This window comes from Hyla sarda, chromosome 11 (assembly GCF_029499605.1).
Source record: "Hyla sarda isolate aHylSar1 chromosome 11, aHylSar1.hap1, whole genome shotgun sequence".
Lineage (NCBI taxonomy): Eukaryota > Metazoa > Chordata > Amphibia > Anura > Hylidae > Hyla > Hyla sarda.
In genome coordinates, this window is record NC_079199.1 from 7,713,831 (window position 1) to 7,732,297 (window position 18,467).

General features: G+C 39.6%; 1 protein-coding gene across 8 annotated transcripts in view; it reads right to left on the reverse strand.

Moving 5' to 3' along the window:
• BMP4 (bone morphogenetic protein 4) overlaps nucleotides 1-18,467 on the reverse strand; it is a 449,922-nt gene that overhangs the window by 267,415 nt on the left and 164,040 nt on the right. For 4 of the 8 annotated variants that reach the window (XR_008848787.1, XR_008848784.1, XR_008848786.1 and 1 more), the window contains exon 4: nucleotides 2,554-2,618. The exons of the other annotated variants lie outside the window; for them this stretch is intronic. The gene's annotated coding sequence lies outside the window, so the exon portion shown is untranslated. The remainder of the gene's footprint in view (nucleotides 1-2,553; nucleotides 2,619-18,467) is intronic. 8 annotated transcript variants of the gene reach the window in all.

An 18,467-nucleotide genomic window follows, 5' to 3' on the forward strand; every position in this document is an offset into this window, starting at 1 on the left:
AGGTTAACCTATTAGATGCCGCGATCAAAGTTGATCACGGCATCTAAAACAAAACTAAAATAATCCCGGCAGCTCAGCAGAGCTAAGAGGACGGTGGGAGGGTCCTTACCTGCCTCCTCGCTGTCCGATCTGTGGCTCGATGCTCCAGGAAGCCTCAGCAGCCTGGAGCAATCGAGCACAGATAAAACTGATCAGCACTATGCTATGGCATAGCATTTATCAGTGTATGCAATCCAAGGATTGCATTTGTCTTAATATATGTCCCTATGGGGACTAAAATAGTGTAAAAATAAAAGTAAAAATAAAAGTGAATAAATGTCAATTAACCACTTCCTTAATAAAAGTTTGAATCATCCCCCACCCCTTTTCCCATAAAAAAAAATGTAAACAAAAATAAACATAAACATATGTGGTATTGCCACATGCGTAAATGTCCGAACTATACTAATATAATGTTAATTAAACTACGTGCTCAATGGCATACACGTAAAAAAAAAAATTTACAGAAAATATACAGAAAAATATACAAAAAAATTTACTGAAAATATACTGAAAAATAAAAAATATTACATGGGTCAGAAGGGGACAATTTTAAACATTCAAATTTTCTTACAAAAAGTTATAGTTTTTTAAGACAAGTAAAATACATTCAAACCTATATAAGTTGGGTATCATTTTAATTGTATGGACCTACAGAATAAATATAAGGTGTCATTTTTACTGAAAAGTGCACTGCGTGGAATTGGAGGCCCCCAAAAATGACAAAATAGCAGGTTTTTTTTTCAATTTTGCCACACAAATATTATTATTTTTTGTTTCCCCTTAGATTTGGTGGTGAAATCATTGACAAGTATTACTAAGTAAAATTGGTGGCGCAAAAAACAAGCCCTCATATGGGTCAGTAGGTGGAAAAGTTAAAGCGTTATAATTTTTAGAAGGGGAGAAGGAAAAAAACGAAAGTGCAAAAATGAAAAATGGCGCAGTCCTCAAGGGGTTAAAGCAACATCAGTGATAAATGGCCGGGATGGAAAATCAAAGCAAAACCGAAACGCTGTGACTTTTACACTGACTCAGAGGGCCGATTGAAAGAGGTAGAATTTGCTGAAATGCTAATGTTCATCGATGAGATGACCTTTCACTTCAGTGGGGGCAATCACCACAATGTTAGAATATGGGGCTCAGAAATTAAGCACGAGGGACCCAAAGTAGCCATGTTCTGCATCCCTTCTATTTTGCTGAGGATCCTGTCACTGGCCGCTCCTACCTGGACATGTTATAGGAATGGCTTATGTCACAGGTAGAGAAAGATCTGCCACACGTAGTCTATCAGCAGGGTGGTCACCTTCACATTTGCCATTATTTAGATGTTGACCAATACTGGAATTAAACTCTACCGAAAGATTGGATTGGATGTGCCAAAAACATCAATTCACCAATGTTGTGCTGGCCTCTGTGATCATAGATCTATCACCCTGTGAATTATTTATGGGGGGGCTACACCAAGGACTCTGTGTATCTGCCCCCCCCCCCAGCCACAAGAACCTAATGATTTGAGACAAGTCCATATCCAAGGAGACCGCATTTGGCTGCATTTGGATAGAACTGGACTCCTACCTAGACGTCTGCAATGTCAACAATGGAAATCACTCAGAACATTTTTCATGTATACATAAAACTTGGATAGGTAGTGCGTTTTTCATATAAACTTGTGTTATGTTCTTTTGGTTATTATATGATTCTTCAAGGGTTGATATAGGAGAAACCAAGCACTTTCATTTGGCTGTTACCATATCTCCCATTATTGCCATATCTCCCCTATCGAAGAACGTAAGTATGTGTTCTCTTGTGCACTGGATCTCATTGGAGTCGTCCACTGACCAGACTTCAATAGTTTAATCAGTTGCTATGCCACAAGTCTATGGTGGGCTTAGTTATATAACTCTAAACAAGCAGTGCTGCTGTTTAAAGTATAAGATAGGACTAGATCAGTATCCTGAAACAAGGGGGATTACAAACTATTGAACTATGTTTTTGCTCAGGGTCATACAAAAAAAAAGCCAAAACAAAAACGCAGTCCACCTCTTTCCCCATATTTCCACCATACTGACAATATATGCCTTAGAAGAAAAGGATGAATACAATGAAGCGGCACACCACACACGTTCATGATTGGGAACACTTCTCTCCTGACACAAGTATTTTCCCTATAGAGCATTAATATGATTTGCATTCTTCATTTATCTTCCTGTTTGCATCATGTCCCACAGCCCCGCAGGGATTAATGTTTGTGTAAAAAATAAATATATTAAGACAAATGGACAACATCAATATCACCAGCTCGGGCTTTTCCCATACATAAGTAAAGCAGTTTCCTTTCCTTGTGGTTAGAAATGAAGTGATTCATTACTCTTTACTTCTTACACTCGGCCATTCCCCAGCTAAGCATCGCAGGAATGTGGATGTCAATTAATTCATAAATTGTGGAAAATGAGAGGCAAAGAGGTCTCGGGGTATAAACAACAATACATAACTCTGGAAGTGTTCACATCGTACCATTTAATGTCCCAACTTCTCATGACATGACCTTTTGGGTATGTTCACACAGCATATTTTAGCTGCTGAAAAACATAAAAAATACAAGTGTTTACTTTTTTACATTTTGTATGTGTATTTTGATGGATATTTTAACACATTTTCAGCAAGCATGTTTTTATCGGTAAATAGTTTGAGAGTACCAACCCAATACAATCCAAGTAGAATACAATGTATGGTATGAGTGAAACCATATATTTCCCACTGAAATCAATGTCGACGGAATTAGGGGCAGGTTACAGTGCAGGCAGGTTACCTGTGACATACACTTGTTCCACAAGTAGCAATCACAAAGTCTATTGTAAAACATAAAGGTAACATTAAAGGGGTTCTCCACCATAAGGTGATTTTAGTATGTCCCTGGCAGACAGTGTTGGACATGCTTAGGCAGGATCTGCGCTTGTCTTGGAGCTAAATGGCTATGTTGTGAGATTACCATAACACTGTGGCTAGCTTTTTGTGAACTGGTATTTCCTGTTTGAGTTTTATTTTTTGCCTACAAATTCCATTTTTCTCCCTCCCACACATCAGCCACCCCATCCATTGAAACATAAATGAGCTGCATCCATTCAAAAGACCTGTTTTTTTTCAATCAGGGTGCCTACAGCTGTTGCATTAGTTGCAGATTGATCTCTCTCCCACCAAGCGATCGCTCCACCCATTGAAGCAGACAGGCTCCCTGTCATCAGCTGACTAGTGAGCCAGGTCTCAGCCGCATTGCAAACCTGGGAAAAATATGAGACAACATTCATTTTGTATGCTGGTAAAAATAAATATTAGGGTGATTTATCAAAGCTGTCTATTTCAAATTCTGCGCATGGACTTCAGGATCTACGGTATAGACTGTATTTAAACCTGCTCCAGCATGGTCTGACATTTTAGCCTACTTTCGGCCGATGAGACTTTTTTCGCCAAAAAGTCGCTATTGATAAATTCAGCACCAATGCATTTTTTCCATCTAAAATAGACTAGAATGCATCATGTTCTAAAAATCCTCTAAAGCAAGAGTTGCAACAAAGTCGCACATATTGAGACTGCAACATTTTGAGAGACAATTTTAGACGGAAGAAACTGTCAAAATCCTTTGATAAATACCCCCCCAGTATGTGTATATGACAGGGAAATGTGATGTAGTATGTAGGAGCTGGTCATATCAGTCAGGGGGGCGGGGCTTCAGCTCAAAGACCAGAGCCATCCACACCTCCTGAGACAGCAGAGGATGATGCCTTTTATCGGTAGAAAGGGAGGAGCCAGGAAGCTGGAGAAATCATCACACTGACAATGAGAGGACTAAACAACTTCCTGTCAGGAGAGAGGGAGGAACCAGGAAACTGCTGAGATAACTTCCTGTCAGAGGTGAATCACATAAAAACATACTGAAGTCAGTGCAGGGCTATATTGATAAGTTATATATCTTGGGGTGATAGCCTTATTTAACTCCAATTTTCTGACACCGGCATACTTCTTTAAACTGTAAATGTTCAATACCTACTTAGACCAGATGAAGTGTTTCATAACAACATAAACCCATCCAACCATTTTTGAGCATTTTTTTTGCCATGTTTTGATTGTTTTTCAAGCTGTGCACTTTATTTATGATGTTTTTGTGCTTTTTTTTGCAGTTTGCATTGGCATCAACATTTTATGTATCTCTTCATTTGTATGGGGCATGGCTTAGTGTGCACAGATAAATTGTTGCATTAATTATCTGTGTAAAATGTACCAAAGTACTCCACTCCCAAGGTGGTGATGTTTGCATGTCTTTTTCACTATTGCACATCATTTAAAAAATGCCCACAAAAGCCCTTATTTACTAGAGTGGAGTGTAGGTTTCTTTGTGGGTTTTAATTCCCTACAATTTATTTTCTACGGTATTTACTTAAGTTTCCCTACATTTTTTTTTTATTTTTTTTACACATGTTCTGATCTGTCGGGTTTTCCTCAGCTGAAATCCACCACATTTTCTGTGGAAACCTTAGTAAATACGTTGTTTTTTTGTGAAAATGTCAGGAACACGCACTTTTCGGTGACCATGCCCCCTTTTCCCGATGGACACACCCCTTTTTCGGGTTTTCTTAGCAAAATGGAGAGTTAGTCTGGGTTTTTCAATTCTGGTGCAGACAGAATTTCTGGTGCACAACCCGACAAAACATGTCGGGTTGGCAATAGTAAATGAGGGCCAATTTATTATGTGAACAATTAATTTCGCACAAACCCTGTGCAAATTTTCTTACAAGTCATAAATCTCCCCCACAGTGTTTTTAAAAGAATGTTGTGTGTGAATACACCCCAGAATAACAAATAAAAAAGGGGGCAGCAAATTTCATTACATTTTAATGTGAAAATAAAGTTCCTTATGCAAAATAACCTGAAGTGATCTGGGAAGGTGGTCATAGCTGTTGTTGTTCATACCCCAACAGCAAACCTGCGAGCTGTAAAGACAGAATTGCAAGCCCCACCAAAAAAGAGAATTTGGGGCATGTAAGATCAGATTAAGGTAAATTCTAAGCCAGTGGTGGAATGCTTTGACTTCTCCGGGGCTGTAGAGGACGATCTTTGGCTCAATTAGGGTTTACAAAACACTGTGACACTCGAGAGGGTGAAATGTCAAGTGGTGGTATTAAAAAAATGTTCACATTAAAGCACATATTTTAACAAGCAGGTAATGAGTTTCTAAACACAAGACCGCCAGGTTCCTGCTCAGGAGCAAATTCACGGGTCACTGATATAAAGACTCCATGTGAAAGGACCAACCTGTGTGACTCACCTCACTAAGGCCAAAGAGAGGGCAACTGATCCTCCAGGATTGTAAGACAAGCCCTTATTCAGGATCTAGAGCACATATCTATTGCGCAGTGCTGGATGTCTCTTATACCAGGGTTGGAATCTGAATGTACCAATGTGCTTTTCAGGCTCTCCATTTATATTGGATCTAGCACCAGTAGTTGGAATATTAGACTATGAAATTTACTTTAACAGGGACTACCTTTGACCATAGGTGTAATAGAGGATGATAATGTATGATAGAAAAATAAACCTTATGAACAACATAATTTTTCAAATTGCTGGAATAAGTAAAAGACACTTGCATTATAAATTAAAAGGAAGTTATGTGTCCCATTGATTAAATGAAATAAGGGCCCAGATTACAAAAAAAAAAACTACTGCAGGCTTAGCAGAAAGAAAGAAAAAAGAAAAAGAAATGCAAGTAAAAAAGAAAACAAGCAAGTGTCACTGTGGATTTCCCACCGATTACAGTGAATGTGACAGAAATCTGCACCACATGTATATTTTTTGTATGGAGAAAGGTTGCAGCATGTATATCTACTTGCCTGGTACTGTAATATCCTCAGCAATTCTGCAAATTGTAACTTGACCCTAATGACCAATTTGAGTGTGCAGCGCTGCGGAATCTGTGTGAGCTATATAAATAAAAGAATTATAAAATAATAATAATTATAATTATGATGAAAGTGTCAAATCCTCTGCAAAAATCATTGCACGTAAAAGGAGCCTTTGGCAGAATGGCTTAATTTAGTATATATATGTATGTATATATCAATAAATATGTATGTATACATCAATATTATTTTAGAGAATTATATAGGGATTGTACTCCTAGCACATATTAGAAGTCCCTTTAACCCGTTAAGGACCAAGCCCATTTTAACCTTAAGGACCAGGCCAATTTAATTTTTTTTTTTTGTTTTTACCTCCTCGCCTTCTAAAATCCATAACTCTTTTCTATTTCCATCTACAGACCCATATAAGGGCTTGTTTTTTGCGTGACCAATTATACTTTGTAATGAAACCTCTCATTTTACCATAAAATGTACGGCGAACCCCAAAAAATTTTTAGGGAGGAAATTTTAATGAAATCCCAAATTTTGAAAATTTGGGAGGGTTTCATTTTCACACTGTACACTTTATGGTAAAAATGACTTGTGTTCCTTATTCTGTGGGTCAATTCGATTAAAATTATACCCATGGCTAGATACTTTTAATTTTTTTTGTACCGCTTAAAAAAAAAATCTAAAACTTTTTGTACAAAATCAGTAATCTAAAATCGCCCTATTTTGACCACTTATAACGTTTTCATTTTTCTGTATATAGGGTGGTATGAGGGCTCATTTTTTGCGCTGTCATCTGTACCACATTTGCATATATTAAACTTTTAGATCATTTTTTATAAAAAAAAAAATTTAAATAAAATGTGAGAAAAAAGCTGCATTTTTTTAACTTTTTTCTTTTTTACGTTTACGCCATTAACCATCCGGGATAATTAACATTATATTTTGATAGTTCGGACATTTACACACGCAGTGATGCCAAATATGTTTGTTTATTGAAAAAAAATTACGCTTTTTTGGGGTAAAATGGGAAAAACTGACATTTTTCATTTTTATTGGGGGAGGGGATTTTTTCACTTTTTATTACTTTAAATTTTTAAATTTTTCAAAAAAAAAAAATGTACACTGTTTATGTCCCAATAGGGGACTATCTATAGCAATCCTTTGATTGCTAATACTGTTCAGTGCTATTTATAGGGCATAGCACTGATCAGTATTATCGGTCATCTTCTGCTCTGGTCTGCTCGATCGCAGACCAAAGCAGAAGACCCCGGGAGATGGCCAGAGGCAGGTGAGGGGACCTCCGGCTGCCATGCTGGATGATCGGATTGCTGCGGCAGCGCTGCAGGCGATCCGATCATCCATTTGAAAGTACCGCACTGCCGCAGATGCCATGATCTGTATTGATCACGGCATCTGAGGGGTTAATGGCAGACATCCGCAATCACGGATGTCGGTCATTACGGGCGGGTCCCCGGCTGCTACTAGGTCATACACAAGACGTAAATGTACGACCTGGTGCGCGAAGTCCCGCCAAACCAGGTTGTACATTTACGTCCGTGGTCGTTAAGGGCGTGTTCCCACCTGGCGTATACGCAGCTCATTTCATGCTGCGCAAAATTTGCAGCAGCAGCGGAAAATACACTGCGTATTCCTTGCTCACTATACACACAGGGCTTTCCGGCAGCCCTCCAGGCCCCACAGCCCTCCATGTGCTTGCCAGAGGTAGCCTGACTGCCATTAGGTACCAAGATGAGATCCTCAGACCCCTTGTGAGACCACATGCTGGTGCGATTGGTCCTGGGTTCCTCCTAATACAAGACAATGCTAGACCTCACGTGGCTGGAGTGTGTCAGCAGTTCCTGCAAGAGGAAGGCATTGATGCTATGGACTGGCCGCCCGTTCCCCAGACCTGAATCCGATTGAGCACATCTGGGGCATCATGTCTTGCTCCTCCAACGCCACGGTGCACCACAGACTGTCCAGGAGTCCATCCGTCACCCCATCAGGAGCATGCCCAGGCATTGTAGGAAGGTCATACGGGCACATGGAGGCCACACACACTACTGAGCCTCATTTTGACTTATTTTAAGGACAGTACATCAAAGTTGGATCAGCCTGTAATGTGGTTTTCCACAATGATTTTGAGGGTGACTCCATATCCAGACCTCCATGGGTTGATAAATTTGATTTACATTGATAATTTTTGTGTGATTTTGTTGTAAGCACATTTAACTATGTAAAGACGAAAGTATTTCATACGATTAGTTCATTCATTCAGATCTAGGATGTGTTATCTTAGTGTTCCCTTTATTTTTTTGAGCAGTGTATAATACAGGTTTTTGAGGATAGACTCATATGAAGTCGAAGGATACAAAAATAATGACGTGAATGTTGCCTAGGAGCTTCTGAGTTGCTTTGTCGGTCCCGATGCAAAGTCAAAAAAACTGACAGAAACACATGATAACTCAGAACACACTAAAAAGACAAAAAAAAAAGAAAAAAAAGTGATAGCTTTTAGCTTAGTAAATCTGAGGCAATGTTTAAACAGATCACAAAAGATTCTCACACGCTGACCTTTAGTAAACCCTCACCAGTGTATCCTTGCACTAGATTTATTAAGATGCATGCCTCATGATATATGCAGGTGCAATTGTCCTGCATAGCAGCCTCAGAAATCTATGCCAGAGTTGGAGTTGATGGAGATTTCCAGTACAATTTACACCTGCCAGCTGGTGTAAAAGGTAGTGCCCCTTTCAAGTGAAGCCTTTTCCACCTGGTGAATGCAGCAGAGATAAGCCAAAAGTAAACATTTTGCGCAAAGTTAAAGGGGTACTCCTGGAATTTATTTTTTAAATCAACTGATGCCTAAAAGTTTAACAGATTTGTAAATGACTTGCATTTAAAAATCGTAATCCTTCCAGTACTTATCAGCTGCTGTATGCTCCACAGGAAGTTCATTTCTTTTTAAATTTATTTTCTGTCTGACCACAGTGCTCTCTGCTGACACCTCTCTTCATATCAGGAACTGTCCAGAGCAAGAGAGGTTTGCTATGGGGATCTTCTCTGGACAGTTCCTAACATGACAGAGGTGTCAGCAGAGAGCACTGTGGTCAGACAGAAAGGAAATTCAAAATGAAATGAACTTCCTGTGGAGCATACAGAAGTTAAGTACTGGAAGGATTAAGATTTTTAAATAGAAGTAATTTACAAATCTGTTTAACGTTCAGGCACAAGTTGATTTAAAAAAAAAAAAATAATAATTCCACCAGAGTACCCCTTTAAGGAATTTAAACTGAATTCTGCACTTTTGGCCAATCTGTGAACCTCAATGATAGCCCGAATTGTGCCCACCTGTCATTCATGACTAACATTTGAAACAAGAAGGATAGTACAGGTCAAGTGGTCTTCGATATCTATTTTCATCTCGGTGGCATCTGATGAAAGCCAATTGCTTCCAGCAGTGTAACTGTGTATCTGTACTGGTATATCCTAAGCTGCATTATATATATAAGAGGTTGACGTGCTGCTATAGTGGTTTTGGATATTCCATTGTATGACAACGAGTATCAGCTAATCAGAAAGTTAAGCCAACAATGACTGCTATAATGCACGTTTACAGAGTCAATAGATCCGCTGCCATGGAGCCGATGACTTGTTTAAATGCTTTGTCTGTAGCAAGAGTTGGTTTCCCTCCTATTATCGGCGATGCAGTCTCACACTATCCCAGCTTCCAGATGGTCAAGTGGTCTTTCGAGCAGGCACTTATTAAAAGATTAAGTTGGGATGGTATGCTTAATGAAGGACAAAAGTTTTTTTTTTATCGCTTCGGAAGTAATGCTAGTAGTTATCTAAAGCAGAGGAGTATCGTATCATACACTTTATCTCCAAGTGTCTTGTTCCTTCCAGTAGTACGAACGGATTCTTAATAAACTCAGACAAGACTTCGCCAACATTTTTTTCCCCTTCTGCCTGGCCAGGGGCCATTCTCCAGCATAAGCATGTAATTATCCCAAAAATGTATAATCTGGGGAAACGTACAAGTATTTTCTTGAAATATTGTTTGTAAAGAGCTAATTTATAATAGCGATTGTTTTTGTTAGGGTCTCTCTGAGTGTATGAATAACAAGAAGCTGCTGTTCCGCTGCCAGCATATTTAATCAACAGGGCCTTGTGTGGACCATAACTGATATGTCTCCCCGAACAATGGAGGCCTTTTTTCCCAGTAACCGTACGGCATGATAGAAGAGCAGTCTGCTATTTAATCTGCCATTGTCCCATTTGACAGATATTGTTACTGTCAATGCACCACATCACAACATACATGATATCGGATTTACAAGCCTGTAATGCCCTTTCTTTACATTTATCTGACAGCACCAGTTATCGAGGACAATAACGCAACTATAGCCTCTTTGTTACTCTGTGAATTCTGGTTACGTTTCAATATGCTTCTAAATAGGTAGGCACATATCAAAGACAATATGCCTAGACACATCTGCTGGGTGGGGGTGTTCTGCAGGCTGTAAACTATCCTGAAATTATACTCTACAATATTACAAAAAAAAAAAGAAGTAGAAAAAAGAAATTTGCGGCCAGTTGACTTTAATGCAATATGTTTTTTTCCAGGCTTCACTTACTATCAGGACAGGATATGAGGCCCTCGAAGCACAATTCCCATAATCTCAAACGTATGTAACTTTGAAGCCATAAGATTATTCCAGTAGTCTATTATATACTTACCTGTCAGTACGGTTTTACAGTAGGCATATGACCTACTAAGAAAATGAGGGCCGGGTTCACACTATGGAATTTCCTGCCTCGGCCGGTGATCGGTTGAGCGCAGTGTGATGTAACGAGCCTGGGCCCGTCTTCATCCTGCTGCGCGGGCTCGTTACATCACACTGCGCTCAGCCTATCACCAGCCGAGGGGGAACATCACTGCAGCTGGCGAGAAGCTGAGCGCAGTATAACTCACCGTCCCCCAGGAAGCAGAAGAAGACAGGCACCTTGTTCAATGTTCTGTCGGAATAGACATGAGACTGAGTTTTGAAGGGATTAATTTGCTCAATAAAGGGTCAGATTGTAAAATAGGCCAGAATGTTTCTTTAATTTTTTCATGCAGGCCTATAACATTCCCTTATTGGTCTCCCTACTATCACTTTGCCCCCTTTTGAGACTTCTGGGTCTTGAGACATCAAAAGTGCCATATTCTGCAGTCTCCTCCTACACTCTATGCACTTTAAAGGGGTACTCCGGCCCCAGACATCTTATCCCCTATCCATTGTAATGTCTGATACAGTGTCAAATACGCAGTATCAAATACACAGGGTATATGCTACGTGTGACCCTACCCTCGGAGCGGTTGAACTAATAGCCAAATAAATTTTGAATGTTTATGGTTTATTCACACATACAGTATTCTGCGCATCAAATCTGCACAGAATACTGTACATGTGAATAGACCCTTAAAGGGGTACTCCAAAGGATAGGGGATAAAATGTCTGATTGCGGGGGTCCCGCCTGCTGCACCCACTTGGCTAGATTTAGCTAGCACTGAAATATGCAGCATTAAATACGCTGTGTATATGCTATGTGTGACCCTACTCTTACTGTGTAATATTGTAATAGCTGAAACTTTTTTATTTCTTCCCCCAAAATTGTAAACTGCAGCGGAATCTGTTGGTGCAATATAAATAAATATTATTACTATTATTTGCTGGTGTTTTTTGCTAGTTTTTTTAGAATAAAAATTTTAGAATTGGATCTTTCTGTTTAAATGACCCTGGTTCACCCTCCTTTAGTGTGTAATATTGTAATGTATGATACTTGTCTTTATTTTTCCAAAGTAGGTACGTGTAGATATATAGGGAGATTTATCAATACCTGTGAGCAGGAAAAGTTTACCATTAGCCCATAACAACCAGTCAGATTGCATCTTTAATTTTTAATAAGGCCTCTGAGAAGTAGGACAAATGATCTGATTAGTAGGGAATAGTAGACCAAATCCAGCTCACCATGCTGTCGCCCCTCGCTCGGACCGTGCCGTGGCAGTCACATAATGCAATGTAGCAAACAAAGGAAGTTGTCCAGCGAGGAATTAGTGGCAAAAATTTTCTTTATTGTATAAAAGCCAGCAAACAGGAATAAAGTAACGCGTTTCGGGTGTCCATATGCACCCTTAGTTATACATGATCTGATTAGTTTCTATGGGCAACTTTGCCTCTGCATAGGTTTTAAATGGATATTCTGTGACTTTTTTTATTTGACTGTGCTACAGGGGCTGACATCACTAGTTAGGTGTTGAATGGAAGCATGTCTGTGCTTCAATGGGTGGAGCGACCACTGGATGGGAGGGAGATCATTCTCCACAAGGCTGCAGGGAATTGTAGTTTTAAGCACAGAAAGCATGGTAGGGAGCTCAGCTGTGCTGCAATAGGTGGGAGGCAGAAAAGTGACCTCACAGTTACAAACAAGGGATCCTGGAACTTGTAGTTGGAGGGAGGGAACTCCAACAGGAAATAGCCAGTTCACAAAAAGAAAGCAGCAGCATTATAGTGGACTCACAAGCACAACTATTAGCCCCAAGACAAGCACGTCCATTACTGTCTGGCAGGTAAGTACTTAAGTCACCTTATGTTGGATAACCCCTTTAATAAATCTCCTTAATAGATTCCATTCAACATTTTGTGAGTTCCAAATCTAAAAAATACTGCACTGGAGTTACAAAAATTAGGGGGTAAATACTAATACCCAATCACCATATCTTGCAGTGTTTGAAAAACCTGCCTGGAGGAAATAGATTATTCTTCTCTTCTTGTATACAACACATACCTCATCTTTAAAAATAACCAATTTCCTGAGGTATTTTAGAACTGTCTAAAAACATTGTTCACTTACTATGCCACAAATTCAATCATGTGTTTCTATATTAAATATATGAAATTGTAATTATGGGGTAGAACGGCCAACAACTGGCAGAAAAAAGTAGCTGGAGTTTCAAAAAGGCAAATTTAGGGATAAAAAAAAATCTAAGAACATTTATCATAGATTAAAAGTGCAAGTGTAAATGTTTCACATGGCAATAAATTACTGGTGAATTACTATATTTCCTTGTTTGTTAAATGACAGAATATTTAACCCCTTCATGACTGATGTCACTAAGCAGCTTCGGGCTAGGCTGCTAAGTTTTTTATGCAGGCAGCCTAACCACCCCACACCAGTCTCCCATGCCAGGATCACAGGGAGACAGCTGGGTCACCATGGTCTGATAAGTTTAACCCTAAGGGTAAGTTCACACAGCATGAAAAATACGAGCATACTTTATTCATGCTCGCAACTTGCAGCCTTTTTAGCCAACTTTGAACAGACTACGAACAAACCCTAGTAGTCTTCTGAGCAAAGTTGTGCTTTGTTCCACATAATTTCATGCTAATCTACAGAGGGTAGAAAAGAAGGCAGATGAAAGACAGTGATTTATGGCATACGATATGTGGTATTCCAGTGTAGAGTGGTATGAAAAAAAAAAAAACTGTGCATACTCATCAGCCTGCTCTCCTGCCACTGCTGTTCCACTGGCTCCTGGTCCCCTCTGCTCCCAATTTCCTCTGACATGTCAACCCTGTGGGAAATGCCCACTAAGCAGCCAGTCGATGGCCGTAGTGATAATCTGCCTTAGCCGCAGATCAGTGGGTCAGGCAGGTCCCTTCTGCAGCTACTAAATGCCCCAAATCAGGCAATTGTCTGCAGGTTGACACTTCAGATGAAGTGAGGGGCACCTGGGATCAGGAACTATCAGAATGACAGCTGTAGTGAATGGGGCCAGTGTTTGCGCAGTTTTTTTAAATTATTATTACTATTATTAAAAGCACCCATGTTGAAAAAAAAAAGCCTACAAATACCTGCATCCTCAATACATAGAGCTGCCAGGTATCTGCTGGAGGCTTCAGTGGACCTTTGGCCAGTCACCATGAACATAGGATTGTCTGGAAAAATTTAATGTCTGTTGTCTATAAAGTGACATCTGAAAGCCTCATTTCCCGGTTGGTAGCCCTCATCCAGATAAGAGGGCTGAATGTGCCATTTCTGGGAAAGCTTCTCTATCCAAATTAACACTACAAATCTTAGTAAACAAGTAAATCACATTAACAGTTATCTCCCAACCAGGTTTAACATAACCATGTGTTACATGATAAGAATAACTAGCTCGTAAGTATTTGACTCAAATGTCAGGACTTAAGCATATGGGAATATTTTTTGACATTTTTTTGCCTTGATTACAGGGAAGAAGAGTAAAACAAGAGGGATTTGGAGTCCTTTACAGAGTCTAGAAACGCAAAAACGTCTGTAAATTCACATGCGGAGACAGTTATTAGGGGGGGACAGGACATCAAAGAGCTTCTCAGAAGAACAGTATCTGTTTTTTACGATTTAATATCTCAGGGAAATCTTATCTCCAGTAGGACCATGCCATAAACACATTTCAAGAACACTTAGAGAGCAATTTTTCAAGCTGAATGCATTATTTTACCAAGAGATAGCATCCTGTCCTCAGGTTAACTCCATCAAGATTTAGGAATTACATCAGATGAAACCTTTTATTCCGTCTGCATTTTAAATTTACTATTTATACTGCACTTGGCATTCGTAACACATGTTTAATTCTCTGTGCAGACAGTTATACAGGACACAAAGATGAGAAAAAGTAAGCAAGGGTTAAATAGAACATTGTAAAGTAGTCATTAGATTTTATTTTTTACTAAGGGTGAAAACAGTTTTACTGTGTGAAAAATTAAGAACATCTACCTGTGACCGGAACTAATTCAGTGCTGCGGCCCCTTTACAGTCATTCCCTGCGCAGCAGCTCTTGTGGCCACCTGCTGCACAGCTCCATCTGAATGGGGCCCAGCTGTAGTACCTGCACAACCAGATTACCAGGGGCCACAGTATACAGGAACAACAGTGAAAGTGCTGTGGTGCTTAATCAGCATCACCGTCCCTTTGTTCTCAAATCGGTGGACATGCCAAATTCTGGCAACATACAGTCAAAGAACTGTGTGATAGCACACTGCAGCAGAGCAGGTATCAAAGTGTAGCGCAAGTGCCCCTTCCATATCTGCCCACGGTTTAACCACCCGACTAGGATGATGAAGGGGTTATAAATGAAATGTTGAAAATTCTCACAAGGACCCAAACTTGTGTGAACAGGGACATGACAATCACAGTGGTGTAGTTTGGTGATGAAAGCGCAGCAAGGTTTTTTCTTTATTCCAGGTGAAAAAAGTAAACAACTGTGCTTCTAATGTATGCTAGTAGATCAAACAAGTTTGAGTCCTTAAGAAAATATGTAACATTTTAGGCATAAATCCTTCATCAAGCTAGTTGGGTGGCAGAACCATAGGCAGATGCAGAATGGGCACTTGTGCTATATTTTCATCGCCTCTTTACAGTGGTGTGCTCTGTTCCTTGACTATTTCACTAGGATCTGGGGCGTCCACTGATTCAATGATGGATAAAAAGGATGGAACACAACCTGAGCCTTGCACCAGTATCATAATAATATCATAAGGGTTGTGCAATCTAATGTACAATATTCTACGGATACGTCCTCAGTTTTTAAGATACAATTAGCCATCAACGGTAAGACGTGGTGGAATTTTTCAGAAGTTTTAACACTCATTTCTATCATGGTTTTTATTTTATGTTGAACACGTTAAAAGTTAAGTTTTAGGGGAGTGATACCTATAATGGTTTTTGTACCCCAAGCTCTTCGTGAGCTTTCAGGGTAATTGTGAATTCTATTGATAAAGGGAACCCTGTACTCTCTGGTTTGGGGGGGGGGGGGGGGGGGGCTTGTGTTATACAAGAGACCCAGCACAGCACAGCAGACTCAGGAAAGAAGTATAGGTGCTAGACACATAAATATTGTATATACATGATCTGTATATACATATATATATATATACATATTTATCTGTATATACATATTTATCTTTAAGTTTAATTAACTTAATATAAATTAAAAAATTACACACACACACAAAATACAGAATACATTGAATTAAAGCACTAGGCACAGGGAGGCCAACCCAAGTTTTCTGCAATGGAATCTCTTCATGTTCACAGACTTGTATCCAATCAACAGAGAAAAGACAAATTAGTAAACTAACCTTGTGATGAATTGTGATGTCCTAACAAACATCCACTGTTACAAAACACTGCGGATTCTACAAACAATAAAAGACTCAACGTAGCGGGCCAATGAATGACAGAGGAAACCAACCCTAAAATAGAAACTCAGTTTCTTTTCCTTTTATTTTCCTCTTTCGTCCACAAATACACAAAACGCGCAGCTTCCTTCCACATTAACAAGGAGTTATCTTTCCGATGAAAAATGCCCTTGTAATGATGCACTTAACACTGCGCTGTTGTTTGACCTGTCCCGATAATGTGTTTGTGGAAGAGGTTAATTAACAGTAGATAGCTGGGTCCTTCTACAACCAGTTCACTCATAAAAGGAAAATTTGAGGATATATTGAAGGAAACAATTAGGCTGCACAAATAGTGATCTCATTGAACCACAGCTGACTTTTATCATGTCAAAGAACAACTAAACACAGGAGTAATAAAGAAACAATGTACCAGTGGCCACCACTGAGCTGACTGGCAATAAAGATGAATAACTTCCTACTTGAAGATTACTGATTAAAGCTCCTTAATTCCAAGGTTGGCTAGGTAAAGACAGGGAGAAGGCACACGCTACTACGTCTGTTTGGACAGAGTTTTATAGACAATTGAGAATGAAGTTAAATGTAACACTGGTTAAGCCTGTTCCTTTGAAACGTAAGTTAAATGCTCGCTCAAAATCACAGCACAGATTGTATCACTCTCCATAAAAACACACACACACACACACACATACATATATATATATATATATACACACACACACACACACACGCACCTGTATGCCAGGTCCATGCAATAGTTGTGTATCAGTATGTGCTGGCCAGCTTATCCATATTATATATATATATATATATACACACATACATACACACACACACACACACACTATACTAAGGGCCGCAGAAAAGGTTGTCAAAATCCACCACTTTGTGTATAGGGGCATCCCAACTCTCTCCCACTGTGAGCTGGATTGGGGTTATCGGCGTTTAAAGGGGTACACAGGAGATAAAAAAAAATAGTTTTTATTAATTGTTTTCGAATTTTTGTGTAAAGATGCATTCACACCTCGTTTTTACATTATGGTTGCCGACTGGGGGAGGGGCAAATCAGGCACTCCCGTTCCCCAGCCGGACCAGCGCTGAAATCCATTTACTTTAACCCCTTAAGGAGGCCGCCCTTTTTCACCTTAAGGACTGAGCCCTTTTTCGCAATTCTGACCACCGTCTTTTTACAAATTAATAACTCGAAAACACTTCTACCGAATATTCTGATTCTGAGATAGTTTTTTCGTGACATATTCTACTTTATTTTGGTGGTAAATTTTTTGGCGTTACTTGCATCCTTTTTTGGTGAAAAATCCCAAAATGTCATGAAAATTTTGAAAATGTAGCATTTTTCTAACTTTGAAGCTCTCTGCTTGTAAGGAAAATGGATATTCCCAATACCTTTAAATTTCATTCACAAATACAATATGTCCACTTTATGTTGGCATCATAAAATGGACATATTTTTGCTTTTTGAAAAAATTAGAGGGCTTCAAAGAAGAGCAGCAATTTTCAAAAATTTCCTGAAAATTGCAAAATCTGAAGAGACAGATGTTACAGAACTACAACTCCCAGCATGCCTGGCAGTCCAGGCATGCTGAGAGTTGTAGTTTGGCAACATCTGGAGGCCTACCGTTGGGGCACCACTGTAACACTGTAACAGTGGTCTCCAAACTGTGACCCTCCAGATGTTGCAAAACTACAACTCCCAGCAGGACCCCCCTGGGCGATGTGCCGGGATGCCTGCTGAATGATGACGGTGACTCCAATCGGCTCATTTCTGACCTGTATCCGGTTTTGTGACCGGACCTAAAACTGTAGTATACTACGGTTTTAGGTCCGGTCAGGAAACCGCATACGGGTCAAAAATGAGCCAAACGGAGTCTCCGTTTGACTCTGGTCGGGTCATTAAAGTAAATGGATTTCAGCGCTGGTCCAGATCCGGCACCCGTAACGTAAAAACGAGGTGTGACTGCAGCCTAATTTGTGCACATACATTTGCACATCTATTAATTATCAGCAATTTTTGAGAATCATTAAAAACATCAGCACCGTGTTTTCAACAAAAGTGTAGGAATTTTCCACTGGATGAGCATGCAGTGATCATGATTATGTGTCATTTATGAAAGGAGAAAGATGAAGACAGAGGAACTCTTATGTTTTCTGGCTATATCTAGGGATCGGTGAGGGTCTCATCACTGAGACCCTGAAAGATCAAAGCTTATGATGAGAGTAACGCTTTAAAAAGTGTTAAAACAAAAACAAGATCCTAAAGTAGGGTCAGGGGATATTA